Source organism: Salmo trutta, chromosome 25, assembly GCF_901001165.1.
Source record: "Salmo trutta chromosome 25, fSalTru1.1, whole genome shotgun sequence".
In the NCBI taxonomy this organism is placed as follows: domain Eukaryota; kingdom Metazoa; phylum Chordata; class Actinopteri; order Salmoniformes; family Salmonidae; genus Salmo; species Salmo trutta.
The window spans coordinates 13,625,298-13,643,755 of NC_042981.1; positions in this window are offsets into that span (position 1 = coordinate 13,625,298).

Genomic DNA, 18,458 nt, shown 5'->3' on the forward strand with positions numbered 1-18,458 from the left:
CCTTCTCAGACTTCTTGGCTAATCACAACATAAGCTATAAGAACCACCATAAATCTGTTTTTCTTTTTTGAAACGACACTGTCCTTTTCAATTACATATGTCTGAGAACTAGCATAATAACTGTTGTGCTTGGTGCTAATAATATCCTTCATGTCTAACTGGACAAGTCATGTACCAGAGGACTACTTGTAATTGTCTTAACACTGAAAACAGTAAGCAGGGATTCAAAGCCTGTCCAACTGGATCCATTTAAAGTCGAGCATATTTTCATTACGCCCATAATATAACCCTTCTGTTAAGTGACACATGATTGATGATGGGGAGCAGAGTGGCTTTTTTAACCCTTTAAGTGTTCCGAAAACAAATGAAAGCTTTCATCATGGTAACGGGTCCATTACAAGATAGTAGCCCCTCATTGTATGAAATTATTTGTGTCGCAGAAATAATTTAGAAAAAAGTAACTATTAATCATTCAGGACACAGGCTGACGGCTGTCAGAACATCACTTCCAGGTTTATAGCGTATTCTGTAAAATGGTCTTAATATCCGCCACTTTTCAACGTCATATTCATCATCTCCAGCACCAAACCAGTGTATATATACAGTACGTGAAAACAGAGCGTTTCTATGATCCGTTGTTAAAAAGATAAGAGGTTTTTAAAAAATGCTTCTCTCGTGACATCACAGGTAGAAGCAGTGATTTTCAAAACATGTAACGAGTTTATAGCACAAGGGAGGATATTTTGGCTTCCCACATCATGGTGAATCTCATATTATTTGAAAACCACTGTTTTTCTCATGCTATTCAACTGTAACCATGCACCTGCAAAAAAGATAGCTCAGATGTGCGAGTGCCTTTTTACATTTTCAAATCACTGCTTTTAAAATGTTTTAAGTTTTGATGATGTCATCAGGTAGAACTTTTTATCTTTATATATTTTTTCTCCAAAACGTAGAAATGGACCAAAATAGGGGAAAGTTGTCTAACAAATGTGTTTTGCTTTGGGGAGGGTAGTTCGTTTTTTCCCTGATTTATATTTGCCATTTTGCAGGATTAACTACACTGAACAAAATGCTACATGTAAAGTGTTGTTTCATGAGCTGAAATAGAAAATCCCGAAATGTTCCATATGCACAAAAAGTTTATTTCTCTAAAATGTTCTGCACAAATTTGTTTACATCCCTGTTAGTGAGCATTTCTCCTTTGCCAAGATAATCCATCCACCTGACAGATGTGACATATCAATAAGCTTATTAAACAGCATGGTGGTTACACAGGTGCACCTTGTGCTGGGGACAATTACATTTGGGACAATAAAAGGTCACTTTAAAATGTGCAGTTTTTACCACACAACACAATGCCACAGATGTCTCAAGTTTTGAGGGAGCGTGCAATTGACATGCTGAATGCAGGAATGTCCACCAGAGCTGTTGCCAGAGAATTGAATGTTCATTTCTCTACCATAAGCTGCCTCCAATGTTGTTTTAGAGAATTTGGCACTAAGTCTAACCGGCCTCCAACCGCAGACCGTATGTAACCATGCCAGCCCAAGACCTCCACATCCTGCTTCTTCACCTGCGGGATCATCTGAGTGGGGGTGCTGAAGATTATTTCTGTATGTAATAAAGCCCTTTTGTTGGGGAAAAACTAATTCTGATTGGCTGGGCCAGTGGGTGGGCCAGGCTACCAAGTGGGTGGGCTTACAGTGCATTCGGAAAGTATTCAGACCCCTTCCCTTTTTCCACATTTTGTAACGTTACAGCCTTGTTCTAAAATTGATTAAAAAAAAGAAAAATTGTCATCAATCTACACACAATACCCCATAATGACAAAGCGAAAACAAGTTATTTTATTTTTGCAAATGTATACAAATTTAAAACAGAAATACCTTATTTACATGAGTATTCAGACCCTTTGCTATGAGACTCGAAATTGCAGGGAGGTGAACAAGAACCCGACGGTCACTCTGACAGAGCTCCAGAGTTCCTCTGTGGAGATGGGAGAACCTTCCAGAAGGACAACCATCTCTGCAGCACTCCACCAATCAGGCAGTTATGGTAGAGTGGCCAGTCAGAAGCCACTCCTCAATAAAAGGCACATGATAGCCTGCTTGGAGTTTGCCAAAAGCACCTAAAGGACTCTCAAGGACTCTCTGGTCTGATGAAATCAAGATGTAACTTTTTGCCCTGAATGCCAAGTGTCCCATCTGGAGGAAACCTGGCACCATCCCTATAGTGAAACATGGTGGTGGCGGCATCATGCTGTGGGGATGTTTTTCAACGGCAGGGACTGGGAGACTAGTCAGGATCGAGGGAAAGATGAATAGAGCAAAGTACAGAGAGATCCTTGATGAAAACCTGCTCCATAGCCCTCAGGACCTTCGAATGGGGCGAGGATTCACCTTCCAACAGGACAACGACCCTAAGCACACAGCCAAGACAACGCAGGAGTTGTTACGGGACAAGTCTCTGAAATTCCTTGAGTGGCCCAGCCAGAGCCTGGACTTGAACCCGATCGAACATCTCCGGAGAGACCTGAAAATAGCTGTGCAGCGATGCTCCCCATCCAACTTGACAGAGCTTGAGAGGATCTGCAGAGAAGAATGGGAGAAAATCACCAAATACAGGTGTGCCAAGATTGTAGTGTCATACCCAAGAAGACTTGAGGCTGAAATCACTGACAAATGTGCATCAACAAAGTACTGAGTAAAGGGTCTGTATACTTGTGTAAATTAGTTTTTCTTTTTTTTAAATAAATTTGCTAACATTTCTAAAAAACTTTTTGTATTGTGTGTAGATTGAGGGGAAAATCATTTTAATACATTTTAGAATAAGGCTGTAACGTAACAAATTGTGGAAAAAGTCAAGGGTCTGAATACTTTCCGAATGCGCTGTGTGTCCTCCAAGGCCCCCACCCATGGCTGCACCCCTACCAAGTCATGTGAAACCAATAGATTAGGGCCTAATGGATTTATTTCAATTGACTGATTTTCTTCTATGAAGTGTAACTCAGTAAAATCTTAAAAATTGTTTTGTATTTTTGTTCAGTATATGTAATGTCTTCCATATAGCCACATTTCCTCAACTGCTTGCCTGCTCCTCTACTACCTAGGTGTTTTGGTACTTCCCTTATACACTACGCTTTTCCACCCACTTACTAGTCTACCAGTCAACTGCCCATCCTGCCCTCTATCCTTAGTGACAATAGTGGTCGGTGGATTGTTTGTCCAGGTCTACAATAGGTTAACTAGCAATCATATCATACATACAATCATGAGAGTCCAGGTGTGTCATTACACGTTAAAGAACAGTGAAGACATGCAGCTCAAAAAGCTCCCCTATGGATCTTTAGGGACAATACAATTATCCTACCTAGATTAGCCTGCGACACAGCAATCCAATGAATAATTGCATTATCGTTTTCAAGTAAGTACAATTGAGTACAATTCTACTCTAGGCTGTTGTGGGTGTACTCTGGACAGATTACAGAAAGGCACAGTAGCAGGCCAGTCTGGCTGTAGTTTTGCTTCTGATACTGATGCGCTGTCTGTTGTTGATCATCATTCTCCCAAGTTGTCCTATGTAGTGTGGCCACATGGGCCTATGCCCCCAGCAGTCCCAGTTATTCAGGAAAGCTTAACACACATTCTGCCTCCTTTCTGATCAGAGCGGCCATTCCTCAACCTAGAACCTAACGCTTCAATATAGCCTAAATATTTCTAATTTAAGTTTTAAAATGTATTACTTTTTATGTGTGGCATAAACACATCTAGTCACAATGTTTTAATCTAATTAGGCTCCTTCAATAGTCTCCTGTGGGCTACCTGCTGACCCGCTCCACTCTAATATACAGTAATTCCAGCATTCAAACTACGCAACCCCCATTCGATTAAAGGAAAGAGACATCTGTTACAAAACACTCAGAAGTTTAATGACATTTGGATATTGTCAAACCAAGCCTTCACTACTAAATAGGGAGGGATGTATTTTCTGTTTGTTGAGATTGACATACAAACTTGATGTGTTGAAAACACAAACCATGATGATAAGTGCTCGAAGTCAGTAATCAGTTATCAGTTATGTGTTGCTTAATGGTTGTGTGTGGTGTATTGGTGTAGAAACCTGCTGGTGGAAAATCTGTTGCATATAATTTATATAATTATAAATATAGCACCAAAATGTTAAATCTTTTTCCCCTGGCTGATCATTGTCTGCAGCCAGCTCTGATTGTAGTGTAATGAAAGTGAGCTTGTCCGTGGTGGTCAGTGAACCCTTAAACTTCTGGCCCGTTAGCCCTGCATGGCATCGACTGTGCCACACTTATAAACACATGGTTGCTATAGTTAGCCCCCCAGTGAATTTGGACCTGTCCCTAAATCAAATAAAAAGTGTAAAAATAAGAAAAATAACAATGAACATTAAAATATTTTATCTATTTCTCCATTCTTATATAAAAAATCTATAATTCTTATTAGCATACTGTAATATAATGTGTGTTTTATGAAGCTCACATGTTCCAGCTTTGGAACATGCTTTATCCAGACAACTCAGTATTATCAGAAGTGAGGTTTTCTTTGGTGCACATAGCACAGCCAGTCAAACAGCAGACCTGACTTGTGTTAAAACAGAAGAAAAAAAAGTTCACACATGGAGCTAAGTGAAGGTGTCAGTGCACCGTGCGTTAGAACCTCTGATTCGTTCACGGGTAAAGAGAGCTCCCTCTCCGGCCCGCCGCCCGCCTGCCCAACCTACTCTTTGTTATTAAGCAGGTCCAACCAAAACACAAAGGGATACTGTTTTTTCTATGAGTAATGCATTAACCTGCTGGGGAAAAGTTCATGTTAAACTATAGATTTGGACAGCACAAGATTTATGGCGATGGCTGCTGAAATTATGCCTCTTTCCCCCCAAAGGCACTTTAATTATGTAATTACAGCCAGCTGCTTTTCATTTGCGGCCGTCGTTAATTAGGGACAGGGGTCTGCAGTTCAAGTGCTCGGACTCTGCTCTGCGATAAGTCGAGAATTGTGCGGGGGGCTGCAACCTAGGCAGGCAGGGCCCCGCCGGGATGATTAGCCAAATCCACAGCAACACTCATTTGTTATTCAAGCTTTACCCAGGAGCCTCGCTCCAGCCTCCTCATGGGTCTAGAGAAAGAGAGAAAGAGCTTGGAGCGAGCACCATTTCCTCCCCGTTGCAACAATTGTCCTAAAATAAGAAGCAGCGATATGTGTGTTTGTTTCCCTATTAGGGGCAAATGCAGAGTAAATTTAAAGTGAGTTGGGGCCCCAACACCAGAGTAAATATATAGTGAGTTGGGGACCCAGCACCAGAGTAAATATATAGTGAGTGGGGGCCCCAACACCAGAGTAAATATATAGTGAGTGGGGGCCCCAACACCAGAGTAAATATATAGTGAGTTGGGGACCCAGCACCAGAGTAAATATATAGTGAGTAGGGGACCCAGCACCAGAGTAAATATATAGTGAGTTGGGGACCCCAGCACCAGAGTAAATATATAGTAAGTTGGGGACCCCAGCACCAGAGAAAATATATAGTGAGTGGGGATCCAGCACCAGAGTAAATATATAGTGAGTAGGGGACCCAGCACAAGAGTAAATATATAGTGAGTTGGGGACCCAGCACCAGAGTAAATATATAGTAAGTTGGGGACCCCAGCACCAGAGAAAATATATAGTGAGTTGGGGACCCCAGCACCAGAGTAAATATACAGTGAGTTGGGGACCCAGCACCAGAGTAAATATATAGTGAGTTGGGGACCCAGCACCAGAGTAAATATATAGTGAGTTGGGGACCCAGCACCAGAGTAAATATACAGTGAGTTGGGGACCCAGCACCAGAGTAAATATATAGTGAGTTGGGGACCCAGCACCAGAGTAAATATATAGTGAGTAGAGGACCCAGCACCAGAGAAAATATAGTGAGTTGGGGACCCAGCACCAGAGTAAATATATAGTGAGTGGGGATCCAGCACCAGAGTAAATATATAGTGAGTAGGGGACCCAGCACAAGAGTAAATATATAGTGAGTAGGGGACCCAGCACAAGAGTAAATATATAGTGAGTTGGGGACCCAGCACCAGAGTAAATATACAGTGAGTTGGGGACCCAGCGTAAATATATAGTGAGTTGGGGACCCAGCACCAGAGTAAATATATAGTGAGTTGGGGACCCAGCGTAAATATATAGTGAGTTGGGGACCCAGCGTAAATATATAGTGAGTTGGGGACCCCAGCACCAGAGTAAATATATAGTGAGTAGAGGACCCAGCACCAGAGTAAATATATAGTGAGTAGGGGACCCAGCACCAGAGTAAATATATACTGAGTTGGGGACCGACCCAGCACCAGAGTAAATATATACTGAGTTGGGGACCGACCCAGCACCAGAGTAAATATATAGTGAGTTGGGGACCGACCCAGCACCAGAGTAAATATATAGTGAGTTGGGGACCCAGCGTAAATATATAGTGAGTTGGGGACCCAGAGTAAATATATTGTGAGTTGGGGACCCAGCACCAGAGTAAATATATTGTGAGTTGGGGACCTAGCACCAGAGTAAATATATAGTGAGCGTGGGCCCCAGCATCTTTTCATTTTAATTAATCTCCCCATCTCAGGTTATGGATAATTCCTTCAGCTGAACAGCAGGGGGACGGAGAGAAGGAAGGATGGACGGACAGATGGAGGGAGGAAGGAAGAGGGGCAATGTGGATCTGCATTCCATAGCTGCTGGATTAATATTCAAGTCAAGGGTGCGGTGCTCTCTAAAACTCAGCTGCAGACATCTTAGGAGATGTCATTTAGGGGTAACAGTGTCTGCATGTCTGGGATGAGGCTGTCTTGCACTGTCACAACAGAGGATGTTTGGTACGCAAAGCCTCCAAATCAATCAGAATAACTAATATGTTCCTGATAAAGCGTGTCTCTGTGGAACTGCTATGTAGCCTTAAGGGAGCGTTAACATTGAACACACAGTAGATATGTCACTAGACTGAGAAGGTCAAAGGTCAGGGATAAGGAAATGCATGCATTACTTGTATAAGAGGCAGTCTCAGTCAGTACTACTCTGTATACTTTGTGACTAGGCCTTTGGTTTATCTGTAACGTTTCTCAAAGATTGCAAGCAGTAGAAATGTATACAAGCATCATGTCTGTTGACAGTGATTATGAATCAAGATCTGTTTCGGTTTTGTAGAGACAGTCAAAACATCTGGGGAAAGAAAGTTGGTATTTGCATGAGAAATTAAAAAACTTTTCTTCATAATGAATATCTGTCCTTTTTTCGTGTTAAATAAATAGGTATTCTGTAAAACTATCACTGCTTGCTCTTAGATTCATATGGTTGTGGTCAGCACACACTCTAAAGGAGTGGACCAAAATGCAGCGGGTAAAGTGCTCATCTTCTTATTTATTAAAGGAAAAACACTTAAAACAAACAACAAAAATAGTCCAATAAGGTGCACTATACTGGAAACAACCACCCACAAACACAAGTGAAAAACAAACACACTTAAATATGGCCTCCAATTAGAGACAACAACAACCAGCTGCCTCTAATTGGAGGTCAATGAAAAAACACAACATAGAAATAGAAAACTAGAATAAACATAGAAATAGAAAATATAGAACATAAATCAAAAACCCCGAAACACACAAAACAAACACCCCCTGCCACGCCCTGACCAAACTACAATAACAAATAACCCCTTTTACTGGTTAGGACGTGACAGTTAAATCCTTCTTCACACCTAGTTTTATGGATTGTACACAGATATTGATTGTCCCAAACGGCAACATATTCCCTTTATAGTGCACTACTTTTGACCAGAGCTCTATGGTCAAAAGTAGTGCACTATTTACGGAATAGGGTGCCATTTGGGGCATACACACTATCTGCTTTGGAAGGTGACTTTATAAACGGATAATATGTAATCTGATGAAATTTAATAACGGTCGAATTACCCAAACAACATGAGAAAGTCATTCAATTATTAGCTGTGTTGTCTTCAGTAAGCCACTCATCTCAAACAGGCACTCTATTCCTCATTTAGTGCACTACTTTTGACCAGGGCCCATAGGTTATTGGGATGCACTCATGAATTTGTTTGGTAAAATCCAAAGGTCATCCTCAGAAAGAAGTGTACAGAATTAGAATTAGAACACAATGCTATGGTAATTCATTATGACACATAATAATGCTATGGTCATTCATTATGACACATGATAATGCTATGGTAATTGATTATGACACATGATAATGATCTCTGATTTCTTATAAACCATGTTGGTGCAAACCTATCCGTATTGTTTGTTTGTATAACATTAAATCATAATCTTATCACATATCAGTAGCTTCTTCTCAGTGTTGTGGGTAGAGACTAACAGTGATTACAATGACCCACTGATGGTAACATTCATATGTTTTGGGTCCCTGTATATAAAATGTATATTCTTCATATGGTTGTGACAGAGGGTTAGTCTTGACTTGAGCAAAAGCATGTTAAGACACCAAAAAACAAACATGTTTACGGAAAAAAAGTGAAAGATGAAATAGAGGCAAAAACAAATAGGCAAATACATTTTTCTAACCAAACATATATGCTTGCGTCCCAAAGTACACCCTATTCCCTACATAGTGCACTACTTTTGTCTAAAAAGGGAACAGGGCGCTATTTGGGATGCGGACTTTAACACGTCGCCATCAACGTCAGTAAATGGTGCCAACTGCAATCCAAATGACTTGCAATGAAGCAAAGTGCTGCCGTTTCTCTCTTCCCCTCAGCCAGCCAGCCAGCCGAGCCTCACCTGACACTGAGTGAAGACATGTCCACTTTGCATCCCGCTGCTTCCTTGATGTGTCGCAGATGTGAATAAGAGAATGCTTTCTTTCTTTCCGCTTGAGACCACCATCATATCCGCTTTAAAAGCTAGGGAGACCACCATCATATCCCCTTTAACAGCTAGGGAGACCACCATCATATCCCCTTTAACAGCTAGGGAGACCACCATCCTCTTCAACAACTAGGGTGACCACCATCCTATACCATTTAACAGCTAGGGAGACCACCATCCTCTTTAACAACTAGGGAGACCACCATCCTCTTTAACAACTAGGGAGACCACCATCCTATTCCCTTTAACAGCTAGGGAGACCACCATCCTATCCCCTTTAACAGCTAGGGAGACCACCATTCTCTTTAACAGCTAGGGAGACCACCATCCTATCCCATTTAACAGCTAGGGAGACCACCATCCTATCCCCTTTAACAGCTAGGGAGACCACCATCCTATCCCCTTCAACAGCTAGGGAGACCACCATCCTATCCCCTTTAACAGCTAGGGAGACCACCATCCTCTTTAACAGCTAGGGAGACCACCATCATATCCCCTTTAACAGCTAGGGAGACCTCCTTCCTATCCCCTATAACAGCTAGGGAGACCACCATCCTCTTTAACAACTAGGGAGACCACCATCCTATACCCTTTAACAGCTAGGGAGACCACCATCCTATACCCTTTAACAGCTAGGGAGACCACCATCCTCTTTAACAGCTAGGAAGACCACCATCCTATCCCATTTAACAGCTAGGAAGACCACCATCCTATCCCATTTAACAGCTAGGGAGACCACCATCCTCTTTAACAGCTAGGGAGACCACCATCCTATCCCCTTTAACAGCTAGGGAGACCACCATCCTCTTTAACAACTAGGGAGACCACCATCCTATACCCTTTAACAGCTAGGGAGACCACCATCCTATCCCCTTCAAAAACTAGGGAGACCACCATCCTATCCCCTTTAACAGCTAGGGAGACCACCATCCTCTTTAACAGCTAGGAAGACCACCATCCTATCCCATTTAACAGCTAGGGAGACCACCATCCTATCCCCTTTAACAGCTAGGGAGACCACCATCCTCTTTAACAGCTAGGAATACCACCATCCTATCCCATTTAACAGCTAGGGAGACCACCATCCTCTTTAACAGCTAGGGAGACAACCATCCTATCCCCTTTAACAGCTAGGGAGACCACCATCCTCTTTAACAACTAGGGAGACCACCATCCTATCCCCTTTAACAGCTAGGGAGACCACCATCCTATCCCCTTTAACAGCTAGGGAGACCACCATCCTATCCCCTTTAACAATTAGGGAGACCACCATCATATCCCCTTTAACAGCTAGGGAGACCTCCTTCCTATCCCCTTTAACAGCTAGGGAGACCACCATCCTCTTTAACAACTAGGGAGACCACCATCCTATCCCCTTTAACAGCTAGGGAGACCACCATCCTCTTTAACAACTAGGGAGACCACCATCCTATCCCCTTCAACAACTAGGGAGACCACCATCCTATCCCCTTTAACAGCTAGGGAGACCACCATCCTCTTTAACAGCTAGGGAGACCACCATCCTATCCCCTTTAACAGCTAGGGAGACCACCATCCTCTTTAACAGCTAGGGAGACCACCATCCTATCCCATTTAACAGCTAGGGAGACCACCATCCTATCCCCTTTAACAGCTAGGGAGACCACCATCCTCTTTAACAGCTAGGGAGACCACCATCCTATCCCCTTTAACAGCTAGGGAGACCACCATCCTCTTTAACAACTAGGGAGACCACCATCCTATCCCCTTTAACAGCTAGGGAGACCACCATCCTATCCCCTTTAGCAGCTAGGGAGACCACCATCCTCTTTAACAACTAGGGAGACCACCATCCTATCCCCTTCAACAACTAGGGAGACCTCCTTCCTATCCCCTCTAACAGCTAGGGAGACCACCATCCTCTTTAACAACTAGGGAGACCACCATCCTATACCCTTTAACAGCTAGGGAGACCACCATCCTCTTTAACAGCTAGGAAGACCACCATCCTATCCCATTTAACAGCTAGGGAGACCACCATCCTATCCCCTTTAACAGCTAGGGAGACCACCATCCTCTTTAACAGCTAGGGAGACCACCATCCTATCCCCTTTAACAGCTAGGGAGACCACCATCCTCTTTAACAACTAGGGAGACCACCATCCTATCCCCTTTAACAGCTAGGGAGACCACCATCCTATCCCCTTTAACAGCTAGGGAGACCACCATCCTATCCCCTTTCACAACTAGGGAGACCACCATACTATACCCTTTAACAGCTAGGGAGACCTCCTTCCTATCCCCTTTAACAGCTAGGGAGACCACCATCCTATCCCCTTCAACAACTAGGGAGACCACCATCCAATCCCCTTTAACAATTAGGGAGACCACCATCATATCCCTTTAACAGCTAGGGAGACCTCCTTCCTATCCCCTTTAACAGCTAGGGAGACCACCATCCTCTTTAACAGCTAGGGAGACCACCATCCTATCCCATTTAACAGCTAGGGAGACCACCATCCTATCCCCTTTAACAGCTAGGGAGACCACCATCCTCTTTAACAGCTAGGGAGACCACCATCCTATCCCCTTTAACAGCTAGGGAGACCACCATCCTCTTTAACAACTAGGGAGACCACCATCCTATCCTCTTTAACAGCTAGGGAGACCACCATCCTATCCCCTTCAACAGCTAGGGAGACCACCATCCTATCCCCTTTAACAGCTAGGGAGACCACCATCCTATCCCCTTTAACAGCTAGGGAGACCACCATCCTATACCCTTTAACAGCTAGGGAGACCACCATCCTATCCCCTTCAACAACTAGGGAGACCACCATCCTATCCCCTTTAACAGCTAGGGAGACCACCATCCTCTTTAACAGCTAGGGAGACCACCATCCTATCCACTTTAACAGCTGCATTTAAAAACGGAAACTTCTAGAATACTTGGAGACATGGGCAACTCTGAGCCTTTCCACCATGCGCTCTCTCTCTCTCGTGTGTGTGTGTGTGTGTGTGTGTGTGTGTGTGTGTGTGTGTGCGTGTGCGTGCGCACTTGCATCTGTGTTTGTATAGGATGACAAGTCTGACAAGGGGCTTGATATTTTAGTCATGGAAATTACCCCCTCAGCTCACCATCACTGTCACAGTATCTCCCTGTGTGTCTGTCACAAGCCTCCTTTCACAGTGCAGCCTGCTGAGAGGAATAAAACCCATTTTGTAAAAGCGATGGTTTCCAGTTTGGAGTCGACAGGCAGGTGACTGGGCTGTGTCACTGCGGAAGTGGTTACAGTGAACGATGAACGTATAGGCCTACTAGTGTAGAATCACTTGGAAAGGTGATGCTGCTGTGTCTGACGCGTTAAATTACAAACATAATCTAGCAAAATCGGCCTCAAATAAAGGACAGTCAGTGATGCAGTGCTAAAGAAAATTGGTGGGTAAACGCTGATCGCCATTTGTGGTGAATAACCGTCTTTATATTTTCAAAGCATTTTTCCTCAATAGGTGGTTAACCGCATGTGCCAAAATAAAAAAAGTGGGTAACCGGTGTTCATGTACGCTTACCTTACCCTCCACTTGAATACACCACTGTTTAACATATATCATAGTTTATCTAGCTTCTATCTTCCAGAAATAGGGATCCTACATTAATGTCCTGCAATGTAAAGAGATGTTGTTTTTTTTGCCATATGTGTAATCAACCTGGTTCAGTTTATCAACCAGCTAATAATTAGAATCCGGTGTGCTAGCTTAGGGTTGGAGTGAAAACCTATGGGACGGTAGCTCTCCAGGAACAGGGTTGGAGTGAAAATCTACGGGACGGTAGCTCTCCAGGAACAGGGTTGGAGTGAAAATCTACAGGACGGTAGCTCTCCAGGAACAGGGTTGGAGTGAAAATCTACGGGATGGTAGCTCTCCAGGAACAGGGTTGGAGTGAAAACCTACAGGATGGTAGCTCTCCAGGAACAGGGTTGGAGTGAAAACCTACAGGACAGTAGCTCTCCAGGAACAGGGTTGGAGTGAAAACCTACGGGATGGTAGCTCTCCAGGAACAGGGTTGGAGTGAAAACCTACAGGATGGTAGCTCTCCAGGAACAGGGTTGGAGTGAAAATCTACGGGACGGTAGCTCTCCAGGAACAGGGTTGGAGTGAAAATCTACGGGATGGTAGCTCTCCAGGAACAGGGTTGGAGTGAAAACCTACGGGATGGAACAGGGTTGGAGTGAAAACCTACGGGATGGTAGCTCTCCAGGAACAGGGTTGGAGTGAAAATCTACGGGATGGTAGCTCTCCAGGAACAGGGTTGGAGTGAAAACCTACGGGATGGTAGCTCTCCAGGAACAGGGTTGGAGTGAAAACCTACAGGATGGTAGCTCTCCAGGAACAGGGTTGGAGTGAAAACCTACGGGATGGTAGCTCTCCAGGAACAGGGTTGGAGTGAAAACCTACGGGATGGTAGCTCTCCAAGAACAGGGTTGGAGTGAACATCTACGGGACGGTAGCTCTCCAAGAACAGGGTTGGAGTGAACATCTACGGGATGGTAGCTCTCCAAGAACAGGGTTGGAGTGAAAACCTACAGGATGGTAGCTCTCCAGGAACAGGGTTGGAGTGAAAATCTACGGGACGGTAGCTCTCCAGGAACAGGGTTGGAGTGAAAATCTACGGGATGGTAGCTCTCCAGGAACAGGGTTGGAGTGAAAACCTACAGGATGGTAGCTCTCCAGGAACAGGGTTGGAGTGAAAACCTACAGGACAGTAGCTCTCCAGGAACAGGGTTGGAGTGAAAACCTACGGGATGGTAGCTCTCCAGGAACAGGGTTGGAGTGAAAACCTACAGGATGGTAGCTCTCCAGGAACAGGGTTGGAGTGAAAATCTACGGGACGGTAGCTCTCCAGGAACAGGGTTGGAGTGAAAACCTACGGGATGGAACAGGGTTGGAGTGAAAATCTACGGGATGGTAGCTCTCCAGGAACAGGGTTGGAGTGAAAACCTACGGGATGGTAGCTCTCCAGGAACAGGGTTGGAGTGAAAATCTATGGGACGGTAGCTCTCCAGGAACAGGGTTGGAGTGAAAACCTACAGGATGGTAGCTCTCCAGGAACAGGGTTGGAGTGAAAATCTACGGGATGGTAGCTCTCCAGGAACAGGGTTGGAGTGAAAACCTACGGGATGGTAGCTCTCCAGGAACAGGGTTGGAGTGAAAACCTACAGGATGGTAGCTCTCCAGGAACAGGGTTGGAGTGAAAACCTACGGGATGGAACAGGGTTGGAGTGAAAACCTACGGGATGGTAGCTCTCCAGGAACAGGGTTGGAGTGAAAATCTACGGGATGGTAGCTCTCCAGGAACAGGGTTGGAGTGAAAACCTACGGGATGGTAGCTCTCCAGGAACAGGGTTGGAGTGAAAACCTACAGGATGGTAGCTCTCCAGGAACAGGGTTGGAGTGAAAACCTACGGGATGGTAGCTCTCCAGGAACAGGGTTGGAGTGAAAATCTACGGGATGGTAGCTCTCCAAGAACAGGGTTGGAGTGAACATCTACGGGACGGTAGCTCTCCAAGAACAGGGTTGGAGTGAACATCTACGGGATGGTAGCTCTCCAAGAACAGGGTTGGAGTGAAAACCTACGGGACGGTAGCTCTCCAAGAGCAGGGTTGGAGTGAACATCTACGGGATGGTAGCTCTCCAGGGACAGGGTTGGAGTGAAAACCTACGGGACGGTAGCTCTCCAAGAACAGGGTTGGAGTGAACATCTACGGGATGGTAGCTCTCCAGGAACAGGGTTGGAGTGAAAACCTACGGGATGGTAGCTCTCCAGGAACAGGGTTGGAGTGAAAACCTACGGGACGGAACAGGGTTGGAGAGCCCTGGCCTAAGGTATATGGAGGGAACTTGTAGGAATGGCAACAATGTAGGTGTTAGATGGATTCTCTCATTGAACCCTGACTCAGCTCGCAACTTATTTTACAGTCTCTGTTTAAATCCTTGATCACAAGTTAGTTAAAACCATTAGCACCAAAACTGTCTCTCAAATAAAGAAAGGAAGAACATAAAGAGAACTCAAGGCAGGAGTCATGAAGTAGTCCCATAGCCTAATGGAAAAACAGGAATTAAAGCTTAGCTTTAAAAAAGAAATGTTTTTCCAACAGATAAACTCTCCTTCCAGACTCACATTAAGCATCTCCAATCCAAAATTACATCTAGAATCGGCTTCCTATATCGCAATAAAGCATCCACTCATGCTGCCAAACATACCCTCGTAAAACTGACCATCCTACCGATCCTCGACTTCGGTGATGTCATCTATAAAATAGCCTCCAACGCTCTACTCAACAAACTGGATGCAGTCTATCACAGTGCCATCCGTTTTGTCACCAAAGCCCCATACACTACCCACCATTGCGACCTGTACGCTCTCGTTGGTTGGCCCTCGCGTCATACTCTTCGCCAAACCCACTGGCTACAGGTTATCTACAAGTCTCTGCTAGGTAAAGCCCCGCCTTATCTCAGCTCACTGGTCACCATAGCAGCACCCACTCGTAGCATGCGCTCCAGCAGGTATATCTCACTGGTCATCCCCAAAGCCAATTCCTCCTTTGGTCGTCTCTCCTTCCAGTTCTCTGCTGCCAATGACTGGAACGAACTGCAAAAATCTCTGAAGCTGGAGACTCATATCTCCCTCACTAGCTTTAAGCACCAGCTGTCAGAGCAGCTCACAGATCACTGCACCTGTAAACAGCCCATCTATCTACCTACCTCATCCCCATACTGTATTTATTTATTTATCTTGCTCCTTTGCACCCCAGTATCTCTACTTGCACATTCATCTTCTGCACATCTACCATTCCAGTGTTTCATTGCTATATTGTAATTACTTCGCCACCATGGCCTGTTTATTGTCTTAACTTACCTCATTTGCACTCACTGTATATAGACTTTTTGTTTTCTTTTGTTCTACTGTATTATTGACTGTATGTTTTGTTTATTCCATGTGTAACTCTGTGTTGTTGTATGTGTCGTATTTCTATGCTTTATCTTGGCCAGGTCGCAATTGCAAATGAGAATTTGTTCTCAACCAGCCTGCCTGGTTAAATAAAGGTGAAATATAAAATATCTGATATCTCTCTCTGGGCTTTTTCTATCCTCTTAATGGTAAAGCTTTACAACAAGCTAAAGCTATCGCTAATGGACAGTACATCATACCCACTCTCTGTGTCCCAAATCACACCCTATTCCCTTTATAGTGCACTATTTTTGACCCATAGGGGCTCTGGTCAAAAGTAGTGCACTACATAGGGAATAGGAATCCATTTGGGACATATGCCATTTGGGACATAGCCCATGCATTGTTGTTTGGTGAACCTGAGCTTTGGAAGGGGAAAATCATTAACCTCCTGCATTAATCATGTCGATGTAGACATGTTCTTCATGACTATTTCCAAATACCTCATCAAAATTCTTGGTTTCTGGAATAATTTGACTTGTTTCACATGTTTTTTAAATTAGTTTTGTTCCCTGCGACTTTCCCCTGAAACCACAGTTCTTGTCACAGTTTTTCTAATTCAATTTTCGTAAAATGAGAAGTACTGTTTGAAACAGACATTATACTTTATTTCTGTGAAGAAGCAAACTCATTGTGTGTGTGTGTGTGTGTGTGTGTGTGTGTGTGTGTGTGAGAGAGAGAGAGAGAGAGTGAGCAGTCTCATTCGGGCTTATGTACTGTGTTATTTTATACTGTGGCCTATGCTGGAATGAGCCAATTTGTGTGACATTTTAGCATTAACACTTACATAAGACATTCAGTTCAGTCACTCAGGCAGACCCAGACCCAAGGCTGTAGTGCTTTTAGTCAAGATGTTTCCCTAGCAGACCCAAGGCTGTAGTGCTTTTAGTCAAGATGTTTCCCTAGCAGACCCAAGGCTGTAGTGCTTTTAGTCAAGATGTTTCCCTAGCAGACCCAAGGCTGTAGTGCTTTTAGTCAAGATGTTTCCCTAGCAGACCCATTAGCCAGGTCATCATTAGATCCCTCGCAGAAAAAATACTTAGCAAAGTCATTCCCCACCACGTGCTGAGTGAGCCTCGCCTTGCTCTGCTCTCACTCACATGAAAAGTACCACTGTTGAGAGAGGAAAGAAAAAAAAGTAGGAACCAGATCTTGATTTTTACAAAATCCAGAGGTGGGAGAAATACCCTTGATACTTCATTTTATGAGGTTTTGAAGTCCCTCAGTCGTCTGTAGTGGAGCCGTGGCCATGACCCAGGCATTTACAGACAGGCATCAACAGAGCCTTCCTTTAAGTCGGGGCCTGTCTAAATTCTCCTGACAGAGCATATTACTCTGCTGTTAAGCCAGGGCAACCACTGGCTTTGGGGCCAAAGCCTATAACTTGCTAATGCTTGGCTCTTTAGGAAACTGCAGAACCTTTTAAATCTAATATGTAGAAACACCTCAGCTTTAAATTGTGGCTTGTCCCTTCACATACACATACGGCACCGACGTCCATTTAGTGTGGAGTCAGGGGTTGTGTCCCAAATGGCACCCTTTGGGCCCTGGTAAAAAGTAGTACACTATATAGAGGATAGGATGCCATTTGGGATAACGGCAGGATTAGGGCTGGAGGGAGAATCCAGGGGTGTCAGCGTTGGAAATCTGACAGAGATTGTTCAGTTTGTTTGTACTGTAAGCGTGTTTCTCGTTTTCTTTTCAATTAGTTAATTCAGCTAACACGCTCATGAAGCCATGATTTATACCAAGACAGTTGTTTGCCAAGTTAGATGGTTTTAGTATTTGGCTTGGACTGTTCATACGAGTAACTGGTTAGATCCTTGACGTGATGCATACCAAATGGAGCTCTATTCCCTATATAGTGCACTACTGCACTTCTGCACGTTATAGGGTGTCATTAGGGATGCGTACATGGACTTATTGACTGATGGAAACACTTATTTTTAGATCAGGGGTCAAAGGCCATTCTAAAAACCCATGTTGGGTCTGTCAGCTTCTCTGTGTGGTCAGTAGGCCCTACTTTTCAATCTCCACTCATCCACCAAATATCCCAGAGAAGACTGAGGACACAGCCTATTCAGTCTGACAGTAAATAGCCCAGAGAAGACTGAGGACACAGCCTATTCAGTCTGACAGTAAATAGCCCAGAGAAGACTAAGGACACAGCCGATTCAGTCTGACAGTAAATGTATGATCCCTTTTTGTTCAAGCCTAATCCTCTCAGGTTTGTCTGTGCCTTCTCCTTGTTCATGTTCTGGGTTGTTTCACTCCCATTCTCCCGTTGGTTCACCCCGTCCGTGCGGTGTAGGAACTCATAAAGGTTTTACGGGGTTCAACAGCCGTTTATTGGCCTTAGCTGTCAGACACCATATACTTTCATGCCATAGTCAGGATCTTCCTCCTGTCCTTAGAGCAAGTTCCTTACTGCAGCAGATGAATGCGTAGGAGGGTCAAGGCTTTTGTTTGTGTCCCAAATGGCACTCTGTTCCCCATATAATGCACTACTTTTGACCAGAGCACTATGAGTCCTGGTCAAAAGTAGTGCACTATTT